General features: G+C 30.1%; 1 long non-coding RNA gene across 1 annotated transcript; it reads right to left on the bottom strand.

Moving 5' to 3' along the window:
- Positions 1–1,875: 1,875 nt before the first annotated feature.
- LOC123667514 lies at positions 1,876–6,349 on the bottom strand. Its single transcript, XR_006745436.1, has 2 exons — positions 5,176–6,349; positions 1,876–2,089 (listed from the first exon to the last, which is right to left on the bottom strand). It is a non-coding gene; the product is annotated as an uncharacterized LOC123667514 (long non-coding RNA).
- Positions 6,350–8,967: the final 2,618 nt, after the last annotated feature.

Below are 8,967 nucleotides of genomic sequence, written 5' to 3'. Positions count from 1 at the left end.
ATAACTGACAATTAGCTTTAAACAGAGGCGGCTCGTCCTAAAGAGCGCTGGTGCTTTGCACTCCCACGAAAATTACATAGGTAATCTTAAATCTATATTTCTTTATATTACATACCTACTATCCTTACATTGTTATCATGTACACACCTGATAGCGATCGTTACTCATAGTAGGGAATATATCCGCCAAACCGCATTGGAGCAGCGTGGTGGATTAAGCTCTGATCCTTCTACATGGAGAAAGAGGCCTATGCCCAGTAGTGGGATATTACAGGCTGAAGCGTATCCTTAGATTACATTATTTCTATTCTACTATGCCCATACAAAATAGTCTATTATATTACGTACATTTGACAGTAAGTTGTACGAGTGAAGCGCCAGTCATTACGTTCCAATGAAACGAAGTTCAGTACAATTCCTAGCACTGTTTCAATGAGTACGAAAGAGACTGGCCGACGCCTGAAGTAAAAGGTTACCTACCGCAGGTTTGGCCGTGCGGCGTGCGGCATGCGGCGCGCGAAGCTATGCGCTGTTGCCGTTCTTATGTATACAAAATTGTCGCCTTCGTCACATATTAAGCAGTTTTTCTTTTAAATAAGTAATAAAAATAATTTGTGTAACATATTGTTAAACATTGAACAATACAGTGTATCTTTTAATATACAGCGTGAAAAGACTCTCGAAATCGCCTGGAACTGAAATTGTACTTAATACTAACTCAAAAATGTAGTAAGAAAACTAAGTAACTAAATTACGCGGTTGTTAAATTTGAACAATATTTCAAAACCCCTTGGTTGCGTGGATGTGAAAAAAGCAATAAATGATTTTGTTTGTTTTGGTGGAGAATCTTCATGGACGGAACGGATTTTCTATACAAATAAAATACATTTATTTTCTAGCTCTCTCTTAAGCTATAGTTTTTCGTTTTTTTTTTTTTTTTTGTTCGAGAACCCCCATCAAAAAATGTAACGAGCCGCCTCTGGCTTATTAGAATATTATAGATTTAACTATAGTCTATCTTTTGCGAAATATACAGGGTATAGTTACTAATAGGTACCTAGGTACCTTATTTAACTATTATTCATTAAAAAAAAACATTAAGCCTATAACAACCAACTATATTTTTTTTTCTCGTCTCGGAACTAATTACATATTATAAACTTTCTAATAACTATTCAACTATTGTCTTGGTTATCTTAAGCAGAATACTTTAAACCTGTTTTAACAATAATAAACAATAGCAATTAGTAAACAGCAAACACAAATTTCCGACCTTTTGTAGACAATGCGTATACGCAGGTAAAAAAACGATTGGCCATTTCTAAAAGACCCCGTCCCTCACCCTTCGTCGAAGTTTTGCTGTAAATGCAAGCGAGGAGAACTGGCACTTTGGTTTCGGCTCTCGCTGTTATCAAACGTGTTTTGCTTCTACGGCTTTTGCTAGTATTCTTTAGTGTTATTGTTTACTAGAGTCTTTGCTAGTGAGATTTAGCTTCAGAGCGGTTTGATCGAGTACGTTTATTCAACGACATCAACGGTGTTTAAGGTAAGCTTTTTGCTTATTTTTTGACAAATTCTTGGTATTATTTCAATATTTTTTAACAATGTTAGATGGATTGAGTTTAGTTTTTATATTTTTAACGAATCTTTGATATTACGAAATTGTCTTATTTTTTTAATATTACGAACATTATGTTTAGTTTTACGATCTGTTTAAAAATATTATTTCAAGGGTTTTGTACAGAATTAATTCTTTAGAATTTAAACTATACTTTGTGTGTTGAAAACATTACGAGCATTGAGTTTAGTTTTATGATCAGTTTAAGAAATGTTATTTCTATAGTTTTGGACAGAATTGATTCTATTACATTTAAGCTATTTTTTTTCAATATTATGAGCACGAATTTAGTTACATAGAATTAACCATAAAATATAATATAATTTCTAGTTATGAACAAGACTGATTTTTTTAAATTTAATCTGTATTTGTTAGGTAAATTATTTTTTTCGAAGCCAACAAAATATCTTGCAATACGCATAATTTCTTTTTTCTAATTTATTCAAAGTTAGCAACTCATCTTAAATCGTATCTTTTATATTTAGTTTTAAAATCAACAGTGCGCTGGTACAAAATTTCATACGTCTTTCGGTAATTACATCGTGTCGGTCGCCTGTAGTTTTAGTTCTAAGCGTCACAAGTATCAGATTCTGCTTTAACAATAATAAAATACTACTGATTTAATATGATAATTGATGAATTCGTAAATAGACGTGGTAATGTTTGCTCGTTACGTACAGTTATTAAATATTCTCGTTAAAAGATGTTTCGTATAATTTTCCAATTAGAGAATCTTCGCAGAAGTAGAAAATATATTTATGAAAATGTCACCAATAAAAGATCTTAGAATATTAATATTCAAAAGATCTAAGTTCCAAAACCCTATATTTGTTGTAAAAGTATTAATATTGACATTATTTCGATACTTTAAAAACTATTGCTCGCAATCTTAAAGACTTTCTTAGCGATATAAAGTTTTCAAGTATCATTACAGCCTATACAGTCCACTGCTGGATATAGGCCTCCACAAGTTTACGCCAAAAATAACGTGAACTCATGTGTTTTGCCCATAGTCACCACGCTGGGCAGGCGGGTTGGTGACCGCAGTACTTGGCTTTGTCGCATCGAAGACGCTGCTGCCCGTCTTCGGCCTGTGTATTTCAAAGCCAGCAGTTTTCAAGTAAGATTCTAGTTACTATTGTTGTAGTAAACATAAATGTGATGCATGTCTTAATGTTACTGTCTTGACTTTCTCGAAAAATGAATTAGGCCTTTAACAATAAAGTATAATTTTTCTTTAGTATGAGCGAAACTAATCAATAAGCAATAAATTAGTATTAAGTTTTTAATACCTTTTCAACTATTATCTTGCCTATCGTAGTCATAGTCAAATGCGACAAACTGCATATTTTATTTTCTGAGAAGGATTGGAACTAATAACAAAAACAATAAACTTTTTTGTAACTATGCAACTATTATTTTGCCTTATCTTAAAACTATTATTTATCTTAGTCATAATACATTAAAGCTGTTTTATAATACTCGCTGATAACAATTAGGATTGTAGGAATTTCCGACCTTTTGTAGACAATGCGTATATGCAGGTAAAAAAAAACGAATTGACCATTTCTAAAATACCCCGTCCCCCACCCTTCGTCGAAGTTTTGCTGTAAATGCAAGCGAGGAGAACTGGCACTTTGGTTTCGGCTCTCGCTGTTATCAAACGTGTTTTGCTTCTACGGCTTTTGCTAGTATTCTTTAGTGTTATTGTTTACTAGAGTCTTTGCTAGTGAGATTTAGCTTCAGAGCGGTTTGATCGAGTACGTTTATTCAACGACATCAACGGTGTTTAAGGTAAGCTTTTTGCTTATTTTTTGACAAATTCTTGGTATTATTTCAATATTTTTTAGCAATGTTAGATGGATTGAGTTTAGTTTTTATATTTTTAACGAATCTTTGATATTACGAAATTGTCTTATTTTTTTAATATTACGAACATTATGTTTAGTTTTACGATCTGTTTAAAAATATTATTTCAAGGGTTTTGTACAGAATTAATTCTTTAGAATTTAAACTATACTTTGTGTGTTGAAAACATTACGAGCATTGAGTTTAGTTTTATGATCAGTTTAAGAAATCTTATTTCTATAGTTTTGGACAGAATTGATTATATTACATTAAAGCTATTTTTTTTTTTTCGATATTACGAGCACGAATTTAGCTACATAGTACTAACTATAAAATATAATATAATTTCTAGTTATGAACAGGACTGATTTTTTTTTTAATTTAATCTGTATTTGTTAGTTAAATTTATTTTTTAGATGCCAAAAAAATATCTTGCAATACGCATAATTTCTTTTTTCTAATTTATTCAAATTTAGCAACTCATCTTAAGAGCCATTTCACAAAAATCGGTAACAATCCGCGAAATTGTAATATTTTGACGTCGTTAATCTCAGTGTTGGATGCAATAATGTAATTTATATTCTTGAAATATAATAGAGCAACCTTTGTTGTAGTCCATAGTCAGATCAGAATTTTGATTTATATTATGTGTATAAAATTATTAACCTTTTCATCAGCCTCCTCCCTGGGTAAACGGTCGCAATGTATACTTTGAAGTCCTACTTTTCAATAACCTCTACGTTGAAACCATTTTTAAAAAATATCACAATATGTGGAATATAATTTTGTTGTCCACTATCATAGATTTTTATTCCATTTGTATCTTTATTAAACGATAAAAAAAAATTTAAAGTTACGAATATTTTCCAAATAAGTACAATTTTAAAAGCGATATTTCTCTTAGAAAACTAAGAAATTTTAACGAACTATCTTCATCAACGTAAACTTACATCATTAAGGAATACAAAAAAAATAATTAAAAGATGTAATTATTTTTAATACATTTTATATTAAATAATAAAAAGATAGTATATATTGCCACGCATCAAGCCCGGTAAATCAGTCGAGCGCTAGCGCTCTTAGAGGTAAGGTCCACGCCAAATTCTGCGCAGCCGTCTCTTTCGCTCACACGCGCCAAGCGCCTGTTGTTATAGCGGATAAAACGCATTTGATACTTTCATAATAAAATATAAATAAAATAAACATATTACGAAAATGACTGTAAAATAATATAATGATAATTTCTGTAAACAAATGGATAATTTAATTTTCTTTTCTCACACTATCAATACAAATAGGCATTTCAATCTGTTTGTCTTGTTATTTGTTAATTAATATGTTTGTCGGTGTCGATGTCATTAAATGCTTTTTTATTCATATCGTAAATATTAGATTCATTCGTAAACTGAAAAAACTAAATCAATTTAAAAAAATTGTTTCATAAAATTGATTTTTTTAATTTTATTTTAAATTTATTGACTGTTGTTATATAACATACTTGAAATTTTTAACAAATTAATTATCTAAAAAACATTTTATACCATAGTTATAATTTTTATTATACATCAGAAAATGATCACGATGGTCTTTTGGTTGTCCACACTATACGTACTAGCACAAAGACCGCGCGGCTCGTACGACTCGCGCGATGCGACCAAATTTACCTAAACTTGCAGAGCGTAAAATTGTGAAATGGCTCTTAAATCGTACCTTTTATATTTAGTTTTAAAATCAACTGTGCGCTGGAACAATATTTCCTACGTCTTTCGGTTATTACATCGTGTCGGTCGCCTGTAGTTTCAGTTCTACGCGTCGCAAGTATCAGTCTGCTTTAACATTAATAAAATACTACTGATTTAATATGATAATTGATGAATTCGTAAGTAGACGTGGTAATGTTTGCTCGTTACGTACAGTTATTAAATATTTTCGTCAAAAGATGTTTCGTATAATTTTCCAATTAGAGAATCTTTGTAGAAGTAGAAAATATATTTATGAAAATGTCACCAATAAAAGATCTTAGAATATTAATATTCAAAAGCTCTAAGTTCCAAAAACTCTTTATTTGTTGTAAAAGTATTAATATTGACATTATTTAGATACTTTAAAAACTACTGCTCCCAAGCTTAAAGACTTTCTTAGCGATCAAAAGTTTTCGAGTAAGATTCTAGTAACTATTGTTGTAGTAAACATAAATGTGATGCATGTCTCACTGTGACTGTCTTGACTTTCTTGAAAAATAAAATAGGCCTTTAACAATAAACTATACATTTTTTTTTTTGTATGACCGAAACAAATCAATAAACAATAAATTAGTATTAAGTTTTTTATAGCTTTCTACCTATTGTCTTGCCTATCGTAGTCATAGTCAAATGCGACAAACTGCATATTTTTTTCTGAGAAGGATTGGAACTAATAACAAAAACAATAAACTTTTTTTGTAACTATTCAACTATTATTTTGCCTTATCTTAAAACTATTATTTATCTTAGTCATAATACATTAAAGCTGTTTTATAATACTCGCTGATAACAATTAGGATTGTAGGAATTTATGACCATTTATAGACAATGCGTATACGCAGGTAAAAAAACGAATTGACTATTTCTAAAAGACCCCGTCCCTCACCCTTCGTCGAAGTTTTGCTGTAAATGCAAGCGAGGAGAACTGGCACTTTGGTTTCGGCTCTCGCTGTTATCAAACGTGTTTTGCTTCTACGGCTTTTGCTAGTATTCTTTAGTGTTATTGTTTACTAGAGTCTTTGCTAGTGAGATTTAGCTTCAGAGCGGTTTGATCGAGTACGTTTATTCAACGACATCAACGGTGTTTAAGGTAAGCTTTTTGCTTATTTTTTGACAAATTCTTGGTATTATTTCAATATTTTTTAACGATGTTAGATGGATTGAGTTTAGTTTTTATATTTTTAACGAATCTTTGATATAACGAAATTGTCTTATTTTTTTTAATATTACGAACATTATGTTTAGTTTTACGATCCGTTTAAAAATATTATTTCAAGGGTTTTGTACAGAATTAATTCTTTAGAATTTAAACTATACTTTGTGTGTTGAAAACATTACGAGCATTGAGTTTAGTTTTATGATCAATTTAAGAAATGTTATTTCTATAGTTTTGGACAGAATTGATTCTATTACATTTAAGCTATTTTTTTTTTTCAATATTACGAGCACGAATTTAGTTACATAGTACTAACCATAAAATATAATATAATTTCTAGTTATGAACAGGACTGATTTTTTTTAAATTGAAACTGTATTTGTTAACCGACTTCCAAAATAGGAGGAGGTTCTCAATTCGACTGTATTTTTTTTAATGTATGTTACATCAGAACTTTTGACCGTGTGGACCGATTTCGACAATTTTTTTTTAATCGAAAGTTGGTGTGTGCCAATTGGTCCCATTTAAATTTATTTGAGATCTAACAACTACTTTTCGAGTTATATCTAATAATGCGTTTTTACTTGACGCTTTTTTCGTCGACCTACGTTGTATTATACCGCATAACTTTCTACTGGATGTACCGATTTTGATAATTCTTTTTTTGTTGGAAAGGAGATATCCCTAGTTTAGTACCATGATAAAGAAACCTGGATCTGATGATGGGATCTCAGAGAAATCGAGGGAACTTCTTGAAAATCCGCAATAACTTTTTACTGGGTGTACCGATTTTAATAATTTTTAATTTAATCGAAAGCTGTTGTTTGTCATGTGGTCAGATATAAATTTTATTGAGATCTGATAACTACTTTTCGAGTAATCTTTGATAACGCGTAGTTACTTGACTATTTTTTCGTCGATATACGTTGTATTACTCGTCGATGTAATTGAAGTCGTTTTTTTTTTTCGTTTCAGAGCAAACACAATTATTAGGTAAATTATTATTTTCGAAGCCAACAAAATATCTTGCAATACGCATAATTTCTTTTTTCTAATTTATTCAAAGTTAGCAACTCATCTTAAATCGTATCTTTTATATTTTAGTTTTAAAATCAAATGTGCGCTGGTACAAAATTTCCTACGTCTTTCGGTTATTTCATCGTGTCGGTCGCCTGTAGTTTCAGTTCTACGCGTCGCAAGTATCAGATTCTGCTTTAACAATAATAAAATACTACTGATTTAATATGATAATTGATGATAATGTTTGCTTGTTACGTACAGTTATTAAATATTTTCGTCAAAAGATGTTTCGTATAATTTTCCAATTAGAGAATCGTCGCAGAAGTAGAAAATATATTTATGAAAATGTCACCAATAAAAGATCTTAGAATATTAATATTCAAAAGCTCTAAGTTCCAAAAACTCTTTATTTGTTGTAAAAGTATTAATATTGACATTATTTCGATACTTTAAAAACTATTGCTCCCAATCTTAAGACTTTCTTAGCGATATAAAGTTTTCGAGTAAGATTCTAGTAACTATTGTTGTAGTAAACATAAATGTGATGCATGTCTCACTGTGACTGTCTTGACTTTCTTGAAAAATAAATTAGGCCTTTAACAATAAACTATACATTTTTTTTTTGTATGACCGAAACAAATCAATAAACAATAAATTAGTATTAAGTTTTTTATAGCTTTTTACCTATTGTCTTGCCTATCGTAGTCATAGTCAAATGCGACAAACTGCATATTTTATTTTCTGAGAAGGATTGGAACTAATAACAAAAACAATAAACTTTTTTGTAACTATTCAACTATTATTTTGCCTTATCTTAAAACTATTATTTATCTTAGTCATAATACATTAAAGCTGTTTTATAATACTCGCTGATAACAATTAGGATTGTAGGAATTTATGACCATTTATAGACAATGCGTATACGCAGGTAAAAAAAGGAATTGACCATTTCTAAAAGACCCCGTCCCTCACCCTTCGTCGAAGTTTTGCTGTAAATGCAAGCGAGGAGAACAGGCACTTTGGTTTCGGCTCTCGCTGTTATCAAACGTGTTTTGCTTCTACGGCTTTTGCTAGTATTCTTTAGTGTTATTGTTTACTAGAGTCTTTGCTAGTGAGATTTTGCTTCAGAGTGGTTTGACCGAGTTCGTTTATTCAACGACATCAACGGTGTTTAAGGTAAACTTTTTGCTTATTTTTTGACAAATTCTTGGTATTATTTCAATATTTTTTAACGATGTTAGATGGATTGAGTTTAGTTTTTATATTTTTAACGAATCTTTGATATTACTAAATTGACTTATTTTTTTAATATTACAAACATTAAGTTTAGTTTTTCGAACCGTTTAAAAATATTATTTCAAGGGTTTTGTACAGAATTAATTCTTTAGAATTTAAACTATACTTTGTGTGTTGAAAACATTACGAGCATTGAGTTTAGTTTTATGATCAGTTTAAGAAATCTTATTTCTATAGTTTTGGACAGAATTGATTTATGACATTTAAGCTATTTTTTTTAAATGCTTATTTTTTCAAATTTGATGCATTAGTTACGCGTTTAACATTTTAGTATAAAAATTGATTAAC

Source organism: Melitaea cinxia, chromosome 28 (genome assembly GCF_905220565.1).
Source record: "Melitaea cinxia chromosome 28, ilMelCinx1.1, whole genome shotgun sequence".
Taxonomy (NCBI): Eukaryota; Metazoa; Arthropoda; class Insecta; order Lepidoptera; family Nymphalidae; genus Melitaea; species Melitaea cinxia.
The sequence above is the reverse complement of the archived record's forward strand: the minus strand, read 5'-3'. Positions and strand labels throughout refer to the sequence as shown.